Here is a 20,294-nt window from a genome sequence, read left to right as displayed (position 1 = left end):
CACTTGACTGAAAATATACAGTGTTTACCTGCTTTTACACTGACATCATATGAAGTCTTTCTCCTTTTGTCCACACACCTTATTACACATCATTGGAGCTCCTAACATGATTATGGTCTAGATTTAGAACTATTTGTAGTTGGAGTCTATTTGAGAAGAGAACAGAGAGGTTATCAAGATGGGTTTGCAATCACAATCTACTCAAACCTACCTGAATATTATCCTTTCTCAGAGGCCAAATCTGTTTATTTGTTTGTGTAAATCTGTATATGTTGCAGAAACTGTAACACTTAGTAATGCTTGTCAGTTAGGTAGAAATATGAAATGAACTGTCTGTACAAATGGCCAATATATTTTCAAGGTGGTCCATGATTTTCATATGCTTTGGAAGCAACATTGATTCTTAATTGAATCTGGTACTGCAATTAAACATGACAGTTACATAAAAATTCTATTAAAAGTTTTGCTTCTTCCTAAGGAACTGGCTATAATTAAATTTGAGTGTCATACAAAGAAGCAAACTCAAGAATAAAGGTTAATGTTTTAGCAGATTACTATACTAAAGGAGCTAATTTAGCACCTTGAGAATTGCAACAAATCCAAAAGTCAATGCCAAAACGAATTCCTGACTACTCTCATTAGGTCTTGAGTTAAGTCAAGTATCAAGCAATTGATTCTGAAAAAATACATTGGAAAAAATCAAATTGATTATTATCATGACACAAAAATCTGACCCAAGATGGTAAAAGAGAGCCTCATAAGAACATTACATGCTATGACTCTCCTCCTCCCTGGAAAAGAAAACTTAATAACTATCATATATCAGGAGTCCTGGTGTGGCACCATGGGTTAATGCATGGCACTGCAAGGTCAGTTTGAGCTACAAGGCTAGCAGTTCAAGCTCACCACAGTTCATGCCCTGTGGAAACCCTGTACAGTGTCGCTATGAGTCAGAGCTGACTCCATGTCACTTAACAACAACATCATATATCAGCTTCATTATATTACAGAGGATATCTTTGCTGCATATCCCATCAAACCCACAATCTTGGGAAAATAGTAAAGGTGGGATATGTTGTGGGATATACATACATGTAAAATTTTAGCTCCTTTGAAATCTGTGTACAAATGGATTCCACTCTTATTCAAAATGTTTTTCATAGCTTGTCATGATCCACACAGTTGAAATTGTCAATAAAGCATAAGTTAACATCTTCTTGGTATTCTTGCTTTCAGCCAAGATCCATCTGATGTCAGCAATGATATATTTAGTTCCACATCCTCTTCTGAATCTGGCTTGAATTGCTGGTAGTTCCCTGGAGGTGGACTGTTGCAATAGTTTTTAAATTTTCTTGAGCAAACTTTTGCTTACATGTGATATTAATGATATTGTTCGAGGATTCCCACATTCCTTTGGGTCATCTTTCTTTGAAATGGGCACAAATATAGATCTTTTCCAATTGGTTTGCCAGGAAGCTGTCTTTCAAATTTTTTGACATAGATGAGGGAGCATCTCCAAGGCTGCGTCAGTTTGTTGAAAGATTCCAATTTGCATTTCATCAGTTCCTGGAATCTGTCTTTTGTCAGTGTCTTCAGTGCAGTTTGGACTTCTTCCTTCAGTACCATCAGTTCTTTATCATATGTTACTTCTTGAAATGACTGAACATCAATAATTTATTTTTGGTTCTGTGACTCTTCCTTCAATCTTCTTTTCATGCTTTCTGCATCAATTAACATTTTGCCCATTTTTGTGACTTATAGTGATCCTGTATAGGATTTCCAAAAAGCAGCTGGTGAGTTTGAACTTTCAACCTTGTGGTTAGAAATCCTGTGCTTATAGTGCCACAACTGGATTCCATTTTGTCCATAAAATCCTTCAATATTGCTAATGGAGGCTTGGATTTTTTCTTCAGGTCTTTCAGCTTGAGAAACTCTGAGCGAGTTCTTCCCTTTTGGTTTTCTAATTCCAGGTCTTTTCACATTTTGCTATAATATTTGACTTTGTCTTTTAGAGCTGCACTTCAAAATTTTTTGTTCAGCTTTTTTACTTTCTCATTTCTTCCAGTTACATTGGCTTCTCTATGCTTCTGTCTTCTTAATGACCTTTTGCTTTCTTCATGCATGATGTTCTTGAAGTCATCCCACAGCATTTCTGGTTTTCGATCATTAGCGTCTAATGCATCAATTCTGTCCTTGAAATTGTCTCTATTCAGGGGAGATATATTCAAGGTCATATTTTGGCTTCCATTGGCTTGTTTTAATTTTTTTTCAGCTTCAGCCTGAACTTTCAGATGAGTAGTTGATAGTGTGTTCTACTGTCAGTCTCTAGTCTTGTTTTGACTGTTGATATTGATGTTTTTCCACAAATTTAGTCAATTTGATTCCTGTGTATTTCATCTGGTGAGGTTTACATGTGTAGTTGACTTTTATATTGTTAAAGAAGGGTATCTGAAATGAACAAATCATTGTTCTTGTAAAATTCTACCATGAGATCCCCAATATAATTTCTATCACCAAGGCCATATTTTTCAATTAGTGAGCACTCATCTTTGTTTCCATCTTTTCATTCAATCATCAGTAATTATCAATGTATTTTGATTACATGTTTGATCAGTTTCAGACTGAAGATATTGATAGAATTCAATTTCATCATCACTAGCTTTAGTGGTTGGTACCAAATTTTGGGTAATAGTGGAATTAACTGGTCTTCCTTATAGATGTATGGATATTATCCTATCATAGATAGCACTGTACTTCAAGAAAGATTTTGTAATTTTCTTTTGGATGATGAATGTGATGCCATTCTTATTCAATTTGTCATTCCTAACATAGTAAATTATATGATTATTTGATTCAAAATATCCAGTACCAGTCCATTTCAACTCATTAATGCCTAAAATATCCATCTATATGTATTCCATTTTATTTTTGACAGCTTTCATTTTTTTCTAGATTCATATTTTGTATATTCCATGTTCTGATTATTAATAATGTTTGCAGCTGTTTCTCCTCATTTTGAGTTGTGTCCCATGTTGTTGTTAAGTGCCGTCGAGTTGGTTCTGACCCATAGAGACCCTGAACAGGGTTTCTGAGGCTGTAAATCTTTATGGGAGCAGAAAGCCTCATCTTTCTCCCGCAGAGCAGCTGGTAGTTTCAAACTGCTGACCTTGTGGTTCGCAGCCCGATTTGTAACCACTATGCTACCTAAAATCTTGTTTCCATTCACATCACTATGGTCAACTTTATTTCAGGAGACAACTCTTCAATAATAGTTGTATTCTGACTGCCTTCCAACCTGAAAAGTTCATCTTCCAGCATTATATCTGGCAGTGTTCTGCTGCTATTCATGCTGTTTTTATCTTTTAGCACTAGATCTTAGAATGCTCCTCTGCTATTCATAAGGTTTTCTGTGGCTAAATATTCAGAAGTAGTCTGGATCAACTATCAACTCATGGAAGCAGCAGTCAAGAAATCAAACAACGTATTGCGTTAGAAAAATCTGCTGCACAAGACTTTTTTAAAGTGTTGGAGAACAAAGATGTCAGCTTGAGGATTAAGGTGTGCCTGACTCAAGCTATGGTATTTTCAATAATCTCATATGCATGTGAAAGCTGGACAGTGAATAAGGAAGACCGTAGAAGAATTGATGCTTTTGAGTTACGGTGTTGGAGGAGAATATTGAAAGTGCTATGGGCTGCCTAAAGAACCAATAGATCCATTTTGGAATAAGTGCAGCCAGAGTGTTCCTTGGAGACCAAGATGGCCAAACTTTGTCTCTCATACTTGGGACATATTGACAGGAGGGAGCAATCGCTGGAGAAGGATATCATGTTTGGTAAGGTGGAGGGTCAGAGAAAAAGAGGAAGACTCCCAATGAGATGAATTGACCAAATGACAGCATTGATGGACTCAAGCATGGCAACAGTAGTGAGGTTGGCCCAGGATCCAGGCAGTGTTTCATTCTGCTGTGCATAGGGTCGCTATGGGTCAGTACTGACTCGATGGCACCTAACAACAACAACAATATCAGGTACTCAGGTATCACATTTCTGAGAAAAAAAAAGGGAAGTGAAGGGGATTAAATGTGAAGAGCAAAGAGAGAGAGAATAAAACTTCTTCCTTATCCTGTCCTTCCAATTCCCACTCCATTACCTAAGCAGGGGAAAGAAGAGAGTGGAGAAGGAGTAATAAAATTATATAATTGTATATTTGTAAATTCATGATAGATGGGTATTTTCCACCCTTTATTTTGCCTACTGTTCTTGGAATCTGCTCTATATGAACTGCAGCCAACAATTCTCTTGACCATCTTCCATTGGATTTTACCAGGACATGGCGCTGGCAAAAGACCTGGAGAAAAAAAATTAAGCCAGGGTTTTTATTCCCCCACACCTTCCCAGCCATGTTTCTAAACTGAAGGATACTGAGCCTCTCAGATTGTTCTTTCCAATAATCTGTTTCTTTGGTTTTTAGAATCGTTCCCTTTTTCTCATCTATTCAGGTAGGGGTTTATGGTGGTGATAAGTTCCATTCTAACCTCTGCCTACACCTTTGTAAACAGTTCTTTCATGAAATATCCTTAAATTATCCTATTTGAAAATTCCATTTGATTTCTGCCAGTATTTTGACTGACCAATTTTGGGAGCGAAGAGCTCTAAACCCTGTTTTTATGAAGTCCATGGAAGCAGAAGTGTAGACAGCCTCATAGAACTTTAAAAGCACCAAAGCAGCTCATTTATATCGTGTAAACAGTAGAGTGAGAGGGACTGAGAGAAAGGAAAGAGGGTTATCACATAGAGGTTATGAGCTTTAAATTTGGAGTCAGACAGCCTGAGTTAGGAAAGTTGTAATTAGACACCTTTACCTTTATGCCTCATTTTCTTCATTTAGTGTACATGCTTCATAAGACAGCAATCAAGATGAAATGAGATAATCTTGCAAAAAACAATGGTTCTTGTGACTTTGTAATGAATTAATAAATATAACCACCATAAGATTCTGATTGATTCAGAGGATTTCTGAGTAGACAGATGACACCAAGAGTGAATATTTCCCACTTGAAGCACCTGGTCACTCAAACCATTGTTCTACTATTCTAATGGAGAACTATTCTAATGGAGACCAAACTTCCAGGATAAAAGAAGAAAAACCTTACACTAACTGAATTTATTTCCCACTTATGAAAGACCCCTGGTGATAGTGTGACTTAGGCATTGGATTGTTGACCATGAGGCAGTTTGACTCCATCAGCTTCTCCATAGGAGAAAGAGGAAGATATCTGCTCATATAAATACATACAGTCTTAGAAACCCTGAACACTGTCACTATGAGTCAGAATCAACTTTATGGCAGTGGGTTTATGATAGAAGAACATCTCAACAAAAAAGAAAGAAAGTTCTATTTCTTTCATATCTCAAGTTACTTGAATATTTAGCTAGTCATCACACAGGGCAATATCTTGCCAGCCTATACCCTTTAAAAGAAAGTCTCCAACTAGGCAGGTAGAGCGAGTACTACAAAAGAGGAAAGCCCTGATAATGTCTGGGATGTGAGGACTTAGATTTGAACTGTACCGCTTTACTCAATAGCCTCCACTTGGCCTTAAAATTGATGACTACTGCCTTCTCATGCCTTCTCATTCTTACTTTTTTACCAGGCCCTTCCTGTTGACTCAGAAGCAACCACTGACTCTTTCCTGGCCTCCAAGACTGTCTCCCTGTCCTCCTTAAGGTCTAATTTATCTCCTCTGCAACCTGATAGATTGAAGTCATAAATGTTCTGACACATGCATGATCCACAATAATAGCCCTCTACTGACTGTGGCCTAGTACCAGGAGGCCCCAACCTTCATGAGTAATCATCAAGAATCACTGGAGGAACTTTACACAATTGTGGATGCCTGGAGCCTATCCCAAACCTGTGAACTGAGAGTTTTCTAAGTAGAGAAAAACAGGAATGGGAAGAAGAGGGTTAGAAAACTACATATAAATGAAGCTCCACAGCTGATTCCAATAATGAATCAGGTATGACGCACATTGAAGATTAGTTTTTTGATGTTGAGGTATTTTAATTCCTAGCATGTCTTGATCTAGGGATGTTTGACTTCAAATACACTTAGATTCTACTATTTGCTTTTTGCTTTGCCAACATCATTGATAGTTCAGACTGTACAGATTGATCAAAAATATGCTGAAGAGTTAGATCTTCAATACAGAGAAATTTCAGATAACAGAATAACTTTAAATTAGCTGAGGGGAGTTGATGAATTAGTTTCCTAATGAATTAATTAAAATAAAAGTAAGTTCAAACTTGTTGTTGATGTTGTTAAGTACTGTGCAGTCGGCTCCGACTCACAGTGACCCTGTACAGGGTTTCTGAGGCTGTAAATCTTTACGGGAGCAGAAAGCTTCCTGTTTCTCCCATAGAACAGCTGGTAGTTTTGAACTGCCGACCTTGAGGTTAGCAGCCTGATTCGTAACCACTACGCTACCCTGAGGTGCTGTTGAGTTGGTTCTGCTCATGGTGAGTAACCTTATGCACAACAGAACTAAATGCTGCCTGGTCCTGTGCCAGTTTTATAATCATCATTACTCTGGAACCCATTGCTGCTGCCACTGTGCCAGTCCATCTCGTTGGGGGTCTCCTTTGTTATCCCCTCTCCCTCCATTTCACCAAGCATAATGCCCTTCTCCAGGGACTGGTCCCTTCTGAAAATATGTCCGAAGTATGAGAGATGAACTCTTGCCATCTTGGCTTCTAAGGAACATTCTAGTTGTACTTCCCTCAACGTGGGTAGTCAATATTCTTTAATGTTTAATATTCTTCTCCAACACCATACTTTGTTGTTGTTGTGAAGTGTCATCAAGTTGGTTCTGACTCATACTGACCCTGTATAGGGTTTCCAAGGACTGTTGGTGAGTTTGAACCACCAACCTTGTGGTTCAAACCGACCTTGTAGTCCAGTGCTTTATCCTATAGTACCAAACCTAGTCCTTTATTCAATTCACACTATATGTTATCAGTAATAAGAATGATAGTACAGAAGAAAATAGCAACAGTTAAAATTGCACATGGTAAAATTTGTTCGAGATAAAAATCCTACTGAAGAATTATGCTTTATGCTCACACTGAAACATGTGAAAATTGAACAGGGAAAAAATTAAGCTTGGCAGGAATAATCAACACTAGATAAAACTGCCAACAACTAAATTGGCACATGTTAAAATTTATTATTGTTTAAACATTGAAAGAAGAATTCAATTTTTAACTCAGCTGAGATTTGAAAAATTTGACCTAAGACAACTGGATTCTGTACAATGGCCATAAAAGAAAACCTCCAATTGCAGAAACTATAATCAGTAAAAATTTGATTCAAACCCCCCCAAAAACCTCATAGAATAAAATTTTCATTTAAACTTTATGTGGAAAATAATTGATTCCAATGAAAATAATTTCAGTAAATTAAAATCAAAATGGAACAAAAATGAGAAATGTCTTGGAATAAGAATTTTATCACGGAGTTAGAGTAGCTTAAATAGGAGTCTCTGAGTTGTACAAATAGTTAATGGACTCACTTGCTAATTGAAAGGTCAGTAGTTCAAGTCCATCCATAGTGTTTCAGAAGAAAGTCCTGGCTATCTACTTCTGGAAAATCACCCATTGAAAACCCCACAGAGCATAGTTGTATTCTGATACACATGGGGTTAACATGAATAGGAACTGATATGATGGCAAGTGACTTTTTAAAATTTTTTTATAAAAGGTACCCAGAACATATTCTCCTGGTGAATATTTACCCATGTAAGTATAATTCTGATGTAAAGTTTTTCTAATTCTGAATATGAATGTCAAAAATTTCTCAGGTCAAGCTTAAATGAAATATCCAGAACAGGAAAATGCATAGAGACCAAAATTCAGTTTTGGCTACTGGGGCAGGGGAAACAGGAAAGAAATGGAGAAGTATTGATTTAAGAGGTTTTGCTAGAAGGAAATTGAAAAATTGGGAAATGGATATTGGTGGTTGTTGTATAACATGGTGATGTAATGTCTGTCATTGCATTTTACATGTAAAAATGATGGAAATGTTATGCTACATATCTACCACATTAAATAAAGAAAAAAACCCAAAAAACTATTCTCAAGTCAGCATGACCACAAGTCAAAATGACTTGATCAGAACTTCATGAACTCAATTATATATTGTGGAATATCAATAAAGGTGTGATAAGGAAAAGTCTGGTACATGGGTAAACCCAGGCAGACATTCATTGCCTACCACATTAAGACAAACTTTGTCTAATTTGCCTAAAGAATCCTTCAATCTTTCAAGTCAAGGCTTGAAGTTTTTCTTCAGTTCCCTCAGTTTGGGAAATGCTGAACATGTTCTTCCCTTTTGGTTTTCCAATTCCAGGGCTATGCTTGACTTTGTCTTCTTGAACTGCCCTTTGACATTTCTGCTTCCTCATTTCTTCCATTTGCTTTAGCATCTCTAGTTTCAGAGTCTTTTTTGATATCCATTTGGTCTTTTCCTTTTTTCTTGTCTTCTTAATGACCTTTGTTTTATTCATGTATGATGTTCTTGATGCCATCTCACAACACTTTTGGTCTTCAGTTATTAGTGTCTAATGCTTCAAATCTGTTCTTGAGATTATCTCTAAATTCAGGTGGGTTATGTTCAAGATCAGGGTTCCTGGTGTGGCACTGTGGGTTAATGCAATGGACTATAAAATTGGTTATATGTGGTCACAATTAGTCGGAACCTTCTTGGTGGCACTTAACAACAACACCAATGTTCAAGATCATATGTTGGCTCTCATGGACTTATTTTAATTTTCTGCAGCTCTGAACTTGCATGTGAGCAATTGGTGGTTTGTTCCACCATCTGCCCCTGACCTTTTGGCTGATGATAACAAGTTTCTCCATTGTCTCTTCCCATAGATGTGATCAATTTTATTCCTGTGTATTGCATTTGGTGAGGTTCACTTGTATAGTCAGAGTCCTGGTGTGGCACTGTGGGTTAATGCGCCAGACTGCAAAGCCATTTGAACTGCAAGGTCGGTGGTTCAAGCTCACCAGTCACTCCTCAGAAATCCTGTATAGGGTCGCTACGGGTCGGATCCGACTCTATGGCACTTAACAAAAATAACAACAACTTGTATAGTCATCTTTTATGTTGTTGAAAACTGATATTTGCAATGAAGAAGTAATTTAGTTTTGAAAAATTCTTTAATGCAATTTCCAGCATTGTTTCTCTCACTAAGGTGATATTTTCTAGCTACTGATCCAACTTCTTTTTGTTTTCAACTTTTGAGTTCCAATCAAGATGCAATTATCTGTGCCACTTGATTGCATGTTTGAATAATTTCAGAATATAGAAGTTGAAAGAATTCTTCAGGTTCATCTTAACTGACTTTAGTGGTTGATGTGCAAATTTGAATAACAGTTGCATTAATTGGTCTTCTTTGAAGGTATGTGGATATTATTCTATCAGACAGCATTATACTTGGAGATAGATTTTGAAATGCTCTTTTTGATGATGAATGTGGTGCCATTCATTTTCAATTTTTTGGTTTCCAGCATAGTAAGCCATATGATTATCTGATTCAGAATGGCCAGTACCAGTCCATTTTAGCTCACTAATAGTGGTTACTAATCGGGCAGCGAACCACAAGGTCAGCAGTTTGAAACTACCAGCTGTTCCGCGGGAGAAAGATGAAGCTTTCTGCTCCCGTGAAGATTTACAGCCTCGGAAACCCTGTAGAGGGTCGCTATGAGTCAGAACCGATTCCACAGCACATAACAACAACAACAACTACAATGCCTAGGATATCGATATTTATGTTTCATTTCATTTTTGATGACTTTCAATTTTCCTAGATTAATACTTTTTACATTTCATGCTGTGATTGTAAATGGATGTTGCAGCTGTTTCTTCCCATTTTGAATTTGTCCCATAAGGAAATGAATGTCCTAAAAGCTTTGCTCCATTCACATCATTAAGGTCAGCTCTACTTTGAAGAGGTAGTCATTCCCCAGTTATATTTTGAGCACCTTCCAACCAGATGGGCTCATCTCCCATTACTGTATCTGATGATGCTTTGCTGCTCTTCACAAGGATTACAGTTGTTAACCATTGAGAAGTGGTCTGCTTCACCTTCTTCCAAGTCTCCCTTAATCTGTAAGATCTGATGAAATCTGTCTACCATCGGTAACCTTGCTGGTATTTAAAATATCAGCGACATAGCTTCCAGGTTCACACAAACCACCTCAGTATATGACAAGCTAACAGACGAGTGATAGAAAAAATAAATTAGTGATTGCCTAACACGGGAGCAAGATGAGGCTTTCTGCTCCTGTAAAGATTTACAATCTCAGAAACCCTCTACATGGTCTCTATATGTCAGAACTGACTCCATGGCACATAACAGCAACAACAAAATGCTTAGAGGTGCATCCTGGTGTGGCACTGTAGGATAAGCACTCAACCACAAGGTTGGGTTGAACTGCAAGGTCGGTGGTTCAAACTTATTAGCCACTCCTTGGAAACCCTATACAGGGTCACTATGGGTTGGAATTGACTCAACAACACTTAACAAAAACAATGCTCAGAGAGAGTCCTGGTATGGCATAAAGCACTGGACTGCAAGGTTGGTTTGAACCACAAGGTGGCAGTTCAAACTCACCAGCTCCTCCTGGAAACCTTATACCAGGTCACTATGAGTTGGAACCGACTTGGACTTGATAGCACTTAACAATGACAACAAATTCTCAGAAGGGAGGAGCACTGGTGACACAGTCATTAAAGTACTCTGCTGCTAAGCAACAGATTAGTGGTTGACTCCCATTGTTCAAAGAAGGGTTTGGCAGTCTGCTTAAGTATAGATTTACAGCCTCTGTCACTGTGCATCAGAACTGACTGGATGCAGTGGGTTTTTACTGTTTTATTAAAGCTTGAAGTTATGGGGACTGACTGCCAGTGGGTACCAGTTGCTTTTGGGGCTGATAAAAATGCCCTAAACTTGATTGTGATGCAGTGCACAAATCTGTAAACATACTTAAAACCAGTGAATTGTGTACTTCAAGTGGGTGAATTCTATGGTTTGTTAAAGCTATTATTATTATTTTTTTTTTTTAAGGAAAAGTCCTATAATTGAAGTTATATTCTAACTGCTAATAGTTAAGGCCTTGACAAGTCATCTAATCTCTCTTGATTTTGGTCTTCTCCTCTGTAATATTCAAAAGAAAATAAAAACATATAAGATGCTGGAAAAATAAATGAAGGAATGTATATGGAAATACTAACACAAGTACAGAATTCATGATAAACTAGTTTCCATTAAGTGAACTCTAACTCATGGTACATCCACAGTTAAAGCTATTGTTGTGTGCCAAGGGGTTGGTTCCAACTCATACCAACCCTACATACGGTTTCTGAGAGAAAATGGTGGGTTTGAACTGCTGGCCTTGTAGTTCCCAGGCCAGTGTTTATCCTACAGTGCAACTTCAGGGCTCAAAGAGCACTAACTGTGCAACCAGATCCATGGTCTCCTTTCCATGGTCCAGAATTATCAGGGAATTTGTTGCCAGCAGGGACAACATTTTCCATGGTTCCTTACTTCTAGTTAGGTCATTGACTAGTTCTGACCAATGATATTAACACAGGAGTGATATATGTAGCCAAAGTGTATAACCATCAGATATGTCTTCTGCACCCTCTCCCCTCCATTCTGGATGACGAGGTATCAACAGGAAGGATAGAGACATATGATAAATAGGTCCAAGTCTTTAAATCTTTGTGCAGAAAAGACCCAACTGAAGAGTGAGTGCACATACATTGAATATTTAAACATGATGAATAGCACCAGAATACTGTCCAATATAGTGCCCAAAGATGAGCCCTTCAGGTGGTAAGGCACTCAAAAGATGACTGAGGAAGAAATGCTACCTCAAAGTTGAGTTGACTGTTATGTAAATGGAATAAAGCTTTGGGGCTTTCACTTACTAATGGAACACAACTCAAAATATGGAGAAAGAGCTGCAAACATCCATTGATAGTTAGAACAAATAATGTACAAAGTATGAATCAAGGAAAACTGGAAGTTACAAAAAATTAAATGAAGCACATAAAGATCGATATCCTAGGCATTAGTGAGTTGAAATGGACTGGTACTGGCCATTTGAATCTGACAATCATGATTTACTATGCTGGGATTGACAAGTTGAAGAACAATGGCATCACATTCATCATCAAAAACAACATTTCAAGATCTATCTTAAAGTATAATACTGTCTGTGATAGGGTAATGTCCATATACCTATGGGGCAAGGTAGTTAATACCAATATTATTCAAATTTACACACCAACCACTGAAGTCAGTAATGATGAAATTGCAGAATTCTACCAACTTCTTCATCCTTGAATTGATCAAACATGCAATCAAGATCTATTATCATTACTGATGATTGGAATGCAAAGTTTGGAAACAAAGATGAAGGATCAGTCATTGGAAAATATGACCTTGGTGATAGAAAAAATGTTGGCGATCACATGATAGAATTTTTGAAGACCAATGACTTAGTCATTGCAAATATCGTTTTTAAACAACATAAAATATGACTATACACATGGACAGCAAGTGGAATAAACTGAAATCAAATTGACTATATCTGTAGAAACAGATAGTGGAAAAGCCCATATCATCAGCCAAAACAAGGCCAGGAGCAGACTGTGGGACAGACCATCAATTACTCCTATGTAAGTTCAGGTTGAAGTTGTAGAAAATTAAAACAAGTCCATGAGAAGCAAAATATGACCTTGAACAGATCCCACCTGAATGTAGAGACCATCTCAAGAACAGATTAGATACATTAGACACTAATGACTGAAAACCAGATGAGTTTGCATACAGAAAGAAAGCAAAAGACAATTAAGAAGACAAGAAAGAAGGAAAAGACCAAAACAGATGTCCAAAGAGCCTCTGAAATTTGTCCTCCAGTGTAGAGATGTTAAACAAATGGAAGAAATTAGGAGTTAAAAGAGCTAAATAGAAATTTTCAAAGGCAACTTGAGAAGACAAAGTCAGATATTATAATGAAATGTGCAAAAGCTTGGAATTAGAAAAACAAAAGGGAAGAACACACTCAGCATTTCTAAAGCTAAAAGAATTTGAAGAATAAATTTCAAGCCTAGACTTGTGGCATTGAAGGATTCTATGGACAAAATAATGAATGATGCAGAAAGTATCAAAAGAAGATGGGAGGAATATACAGAGTCACTGCACCAAAATAAATGATCAATGTCTAACCATTTTGAGAGGTAGCATATGTTCAAGAATCAATAGTACAGAAGGAAGAATTCCAGGGTATATTGAAGGCATTGGCAAAGAATGAGGCACTGGGAATTGATGGAATACAAATTGAAATCTTTCAACACACTGTTACATCAGTGGAGGCACTCAACTTACCTATGCCAAGGAACTTGGAAGACAGCTATTTGGTGAACTGATTGGAAAAGATTCATATTTTTGTCCATTTCAAAGAGAGGTGACCCAACAGAATGCAAAAATCATCAGACAATATCATTAATGTCACATGCAAGTAAGATTTTGCTAAAGAAAATTTAAAAACGGTTACAATAGTACATTAACAGGGAACTGCCAGAGGTTGAAGCTGGACTCAGATGAAGATGTGAAATGAGGGATGTCGTTGCTGACACCCATTTATTGACTATGCAAAGGCTTTCAACTATATGGATCATGACAAGCTATGGCAAACATTCCAGAGAATGAGTATTCCAGAATATTTAATTTGCTCATGAGGAACCTGTATATAGACTAAGAGGCAATCGTTCAAACAGAACAAGGGGGACACTGAATGGTTTAAAATCTAGAAAGTTGTGTGTCAGGGTTATATTACTTTACCATACTTATTCAATATGTATGCTGAGCAAGTAATCTGAGGAGCTGGATTATATGAAGAAGAATGTGATATCAGGATTGGAGGAAGAATCATTAACAACCTGTGATATGAAGATGATACAATCTTGCTTACTGAAAGTGAAGAGGACTTAAAATACTTTTTTATGAAAATAAAAGACCACAGTCTTCAGTATGGTGGGGCTCCTAAGTGTAAAGAACTAAAGTTCTTGCCATCTGACCAATAAATGACATAATGATAAATGGAGAAAAGATTGAATTGTCAAAGACTTCATTTTGCTTTGATCCACCATCAACACTCAAGAAAGCAGCAGTTAAGAAATCAGTGACATATTGCATGAGCCAGATCTGCTCCACAAGATCTCTTTAAAGTGTTCAACAGCAAAGGTGTTGATTTGAGAACTAAGATGCACCATGGCATTTTCAACAGCCTTATATACATGTGAAAGTTGGACGATGAAAAAGGAAGACAGTAGAAGCATTTATTAATTTGGGTTATGTATTTGGAAAAGAATAGTAAAAGTACTATGGATTGCCAGAAGAACAAATGAACCTTTGTTGGAAGAAGTACAGCCAGAATGCTCCATAGAAGCCAGGATGTCCAGACTTCATCACTCACACTTCAGACATATTATCAAGAGGGACTAGTCCCTGGAGAAGGACATCAAGTTTGGTAAAATGGAGGGTCAGTGTAAAAGCGGATAACCCACAACGAGATGAATTTACACTGTGGCAACTGCCATGAGCTCAAATGTAACAATGATTTTGAGGTTGGTGCAGGACCAGACAGTGTTTTGCATCATGTTGCTATGAGTCAGAACAGACTAGACGGCACCTAACAACAACAACAGTGAACTGGTAATCTCAGTGAGAAATATGCTTCAATGTCATTGAGACAATTATACTTAGAATTTTTTTTGTTGTAGCAGTTGGTGTTACCCTCACTAACAAAAAGTTTATGTACATACTCGATACATTTTCCAAAAAATAAATAAATAAAAATAAAGATATTTTTGTCAATTGATAGCACTTTCTGAGTTTCAAAATGGAAGGCAGTCGAGACTGAGACGAAGGCAAACATGGAAACCTGAGGGAGGGCACAGAGTCACACTGCTTATTACTGAACTGGAAATGGGAGAAGATCAGGTATGTTCAAGGAATAACAAGATCAATGGGGCTGGAACAGGCAAAGCAAGGGGGAGAGTGACCGGGAAGAGGACAGGTAAGGGAGTATTAAGGAAGGAGTTGTGTCCCCCAAAATATTTGTTGCAATTCTAATCTTTGTGCCTGTAAATTTGATTGTCTGGGAATAGAGATTTTCTTTTGTTATATTAACGAAATCATAGCAAGAGTGACTATGAGTCAGAACTGACTTGATGGCATTTAACAACAGCAACCAAGAGTAGGTGATGGTGGTGGTGATGTGCCATGGATTTGGTTCCAACTTCCCTTGTAGGGTTTCCAAGGCTGTAAATGTTTATGGGAGCAGAAAGCCTCATCTTTCTCCTGCGGAACAGCTGGTAGTTTCGAACTGCTAAAGTTTAGGTTAGCAGCCCAACTTGTAACCACTGTGCAACCAGAGCTCCTTTGGTAGATCTCAAACATAATCACTTCTAAATGATGTGTTGTAAAAGAATAGAGTAGACAGAGACACACAGTAGGGAGGGTAGATTATATAAATGGCAGGGATCGACAGCAGAAGCCAGAAACTGAGAGTGAGGTTCATAGTGGGCCCAGATCTGATTAAGATTTTAGCACCCACAATCGTGGTGAAATTAATTTCTGTTTTTTGTTGTTGTTGTTGTTGTTGTTGTTACAGCAGCAATAGAATAGATCATATCAATAGCTGGGTAGGAGACAAAGGCCACAGTGAAGGATCAGGAAGCATTCAAGACAAGAGAGAATTAGTTGTATTGCAGTTATTGGCTTCAGAAGTGAATACCAGCAAAAGGACCCCAAAGGCAGACAGGTTTAATTGTACATCAGTAGATACCAGTTCAGGAACCCCACAAAAGCCCTTTAGCAGGAACCAGCAAGAGTTTAGATCATGACTGTGGATCCAAAATGGTCACTTTTCACCACCATGACCCACTTTAATACCAGCATACACCAAAGTCACTTTTGGTAGGAGCTGCGAAGATGTTTGAAAGACCGAGCATTTACCAAAGACCACTTAATCTGGAATGGAGTCCTGGTGTGGCGCTGCAGGTTAAGGCTCTAGACTGAAAGGTTGGTCTGAACCACAAGGTCGTCAGTTCAAGCTCACCAGCCACTCCTCAGAAGCCCTATACAGGGTTGCTATGGCTCGGAACTGACTTGATGGCACTTAACAACACCATCCACAACTTAAGCTGGAAGAGAATGAGTTTAAAAGAATAAGAAAGTAGAAACAGTATATTGTCTTTGAATATTAGAGCTATACGGTATTAACTTTTGACCTATGCTACAATTCTATAAATTACATTTGTCTCTGAAATTAAGATTTTGTTATGTTGGGATGTTTCTATCTAAAAATTTTAACATATCATAAATTGCTCATTTTGTGGTTTATACTTTAAGGCTTGTGTGACCTAAAAATCTTATTGACCTGTTGGAAGACATTTTAAATTTTGATACAAGTTGCTAAAAAAAAAAAAAAATTGTTGAACATTTGACAAAAGTTTCAGCCTACTAATAAATAAAATTATAATAAAAATGCACCTTATAGTAAGTGAAAGAATAATAAACAATAATACTATTGTATCTGTATAACCTGGGTGATCCAAATGAATTATGAAAGAAAATAACTTTTAAAAACTCATGTGCTTTAGAAACTAATTTTTAAAAAAAGCATACAAATAGTATAAAAGCTAGGGCTTTGTAAATCTGATTTTAAAAATCTATTTTTAAAATGAAATTTAACAGTTAAACAGTATGTACTCAGTGTATAGTCTCTTCTCATTTTCTAGATATTTGTAATTTCCAATTATGCGAACATAGAGCTAGCAATCATAGATAATCATCAAATCTCATTTTAAGCTATTATTTAAATTTCTTTAAATGGGAGTTGATGACTGGTTCTATAATAAATCAAGATGAATTTCATTTTCTGGCTCAGTGTTAATAATATCTGATGGAAATGCTATGAAGTAGTTCAATACTCAGAAGCAGAGCACTGCCAGAATAGAAAACTAGGATCAACTGAAAACTTAGTCCCTGAATAATTTTGAGCTAGTATTCCCAGGGTATTGGTAAAAAAAAAAAAAAAAGAAAGACTTAGAAATTTTTGTCCACCAATTTTATCAAGAATGACAAAAATGGAATCATTTAGATCTCCATCAATTTAATCTACATGCAACCAGTCAAACTCCATACAGTGCATATGAAAATCATTTCTTCCCCAGTCTCTGTTAAGATTTGTTTGGCGTCACAATACTATACAAAAGGGGAAACCTTTTTTTTTTTTTCTTTAAAGTTTTTATTGTGAATTATGTGTTAGTTTACATGGGTGAACATTATCTTTACATTCATCCTATTGTATTTTGTTTCATGGCAATGATCACAATCCCCTGCATGCATCATCAAACAACCAAAGGGTACACACCACACTCCTACCCCCTGGCCACCAGCACACAGCCCTTCTCCCTCCCTGAGTCCAGAGTCCCCAGCAGCTCCTTCTGTCCACGTCATCATCTCTGCCTCCATCCCTAGTGTCACTGCCCCCTGGACAGGGTCTCGCACTTCACTTTTCTCCCTTGATGGTTCCAGGGATCTCTGCTCCTGGACTGCAAAATCAGCCACTCCCCTCTTTTTGTTACTAAACATTTACATTTACCTTTCCAACACTTACTGTCAGACCTGATAGCAATCATTCCCTATTGAACCACAGGAGTCCTTTCCCCATCACCTTTTATCAACCCCATCCAGACAGGTTGGAAACAATTCAGTGGAGATTCTGCCTTTCCCTGTATCTTCTGGAGCTAGGTTCCTTATCGAAAGCTTGTAAGCCAGTCACTTCTTGTCTTTGTAGTTCCCCCATTTTGGGTAGCCAATGTCTAAGTTCCCATCCTTGTCAGCCCTGTGGTACCAAGGAGGTGGGAATGATCCTCACTGTAAAGATTTGTCTGCTCCTTTGTCATACTGCATCCACAAGCATAGGTCAAGTTCATCTGCTTGTAGTAGGTTACTCTTTTTTTCCCCCCCTTTTCTGTCTTCCTGTAGTCATGTTCTGATCATCCAGCCATTGATGCCAGGTCAAATGGGTACTATCTGCAAGTGTGGGTGTTCTTGAGCATCTCCCCTCACTCCATATCAGCCGGATGCTTCACACTCTGTTTTAGTTCTCTGGGGCCATGTCCCTGCCCCTGGGCCCAGGAGTCCTCAGGTTTTGTCATACTGCTGGTTAACTAGGTCTCAATCCAGGTTAACAGGAGTCTATTGAATGTGGTCAGACTTAGTTCACAACTTCATTGCTGTTTTCCCTCTACTTCCCCTTATCAGTGACCAATGTGGTCAGCAGCAAGACCATATATCTGCTAGTGTATTCCATTTGAGTTTCATTCTTGGAAGGGGGGTTTGCCTTGAGGGGACCTGACCACTTGCCTTGATAGCTCCCTGGGGAAAAACTTGCTTGTTCTTGTAGTAGTCAATTGGACTGCTGTTATTGTTTTTTGATTTTTCCTGCTGGTCTTTCTTTCAAGAAGCATCTTCTGTCCTGCTAGCTGCTCCAGACTGGTCTGCCTATTTGATCAAGTGGAAATGTCCCACCTCAGACGATTCTGGATGGGGATCAGGATTCCACCTATGGTCTTGTGCAATGCAAAGACTCTGCAGGGAGCCTCCTTTACTGGGCAAGTTCTAGCACCATTTTAGGTAGTCCAATGAGTTATAGGCTGTAGACGGACTTACAAGCTTTCTCTGGTGATGCTTCTGGATATTCCTCTCCCCTTCAAGTGTCTATTTTACAATAGTAGGCAAGGGAAACTAAGATTCAAAAGACAGTGAAGCATCTTAACATCTTTTCACCACTTTTACCCATTCAAACCATGCCTCAGTCTTTGTATCGCCGAGTCCTGTTGTTCCATGGTTATGCTTACATTGTTATTTACCTCTGTCCTATTTAGCCCATGTAAACCTGCCTAGCTATTCTCCCATCCACCTTGATTTTCGTTTCCCCTTCTTCTTCTTGTGTATTCTGCCCCTAGTACCCAAACTATCCTGTGTCTATCCCCTACACTGTGCTTCACCTTCCCCTCCCTCCCCTCACCCTATTCCATGCACCCTGGTAAACAACAACAATTAAAAAAAAAAAATTCCCCCCTTTAAGTGTAGGTGTTTTTTCTTAATCTTTTACAATAATGATCCTATATGGTATTTCTCCTTTTGTGACTGACTGATTTCACTCAACATAACGAAATTTGAACTCAGAAGGTCTATTTATTAGGATGGGGCTGTCAGTGCTTATCAAAAATGAAGAGGTCGGGGGGGAGGATGGGATAGAGGCCCCTCAACTGGGGCATTTCTTGGCCACAATGAGGACAGCAGAAGGCATGAGTCCCAGTTCCTGCAGAGGCCGTTCCATGTAAGCCTCTGAGAAGGCCTGTCAGGGGAACCCACTGAGCAAGTGCACAGGATCTTTGTCCCCTCCAGATTCCTCCCCATGGTGGAGCTCCACATAGAGTCTCACAGCAGCCAGCTCTTTCTTCTCCTGGAATGTCTGGGTCAGTGAAGTCCCATCTGGCAGCCTGACCTGTATGCAACACTGGTCATATTCCCTCTTGGTGGGAGGTTCCTGGCTGGGAGAGGAGGGAACAGGACCTGGTTCTGTTGCTGATGGGGATGGCTGAGAACCCACAGAACCGCCATACTTCTTGTCTCTCTCAGCTTTATCTCTTTCAATCTTTTCTCCAACCCTCTGTCTGAATGCTAACTCTTCAGCCTTTTCTCTCCTGTGCTCCTCAGCAGCCCTGCACATTTCATCTTCCTGTAGCTGCTGTCAAGCTGTAGACACCTCTGCCCCCTGTCTCCTGTGCTGACATTTCTGTTCCAACGCCTCTCGCTCCTCTCTTTCTTTTTGCTTCTGCTGCTTCTGCGACACCAGCTCCATCATCCTCTTAGTCTGCTGTTGTCTTTCCTCTTCACTCATGTTATGTTCATGCATGTTATGCAGTGGCTTGCTGCTTCTTTGTTATTCTTCAGGATAGTATAATATTCCATCGCATATATGTACCAAAGTTTGTTTATCCATTCTTCCATTGATGGGCACTTAGGCTGTCTCCATCTTTTTGTTATTGTAAATAGGGCTGCTATGAACATTGGTGTGCATATATGTACTCGCATTAAGGCTCGTATTTCGTGTGGATAAATACCAAGTATAGGAAT

General features: G+C 38.4%; 1 pseudogene; it reads right to left on the bottom strand.

Annotated features, from left to right (window-relative positions):
• Positions 1–19,419: 19,419 nt before the first annotated feature.
• LOC102840415 lies at positions 19,420–20,058 on the bottom strand (annotated as a pseudogene).
• Positions 20,059–20,294: the final 236 nt, after the last annotated feature.

This window comes from Chrysochloris asiatica, unplaced genomic scaffold (genome assembly GCF_000296735.1).
Source record: "Chrysochloris asiatica unplaced genomic scaffold, ChrAsi1.0 scaffold00033, whole genome shotgun sequence".
Classification (NCBI taxonomy): Eukaryota; Metazoa; Chordata; class Mammalia; order Afrosoricida; family Chrysochloridae; genus Chrysochloris; species Chrysochloris asiatica.
This window is presented reverse-complemented; position numbering and strand designations above follow the sequence as displayed.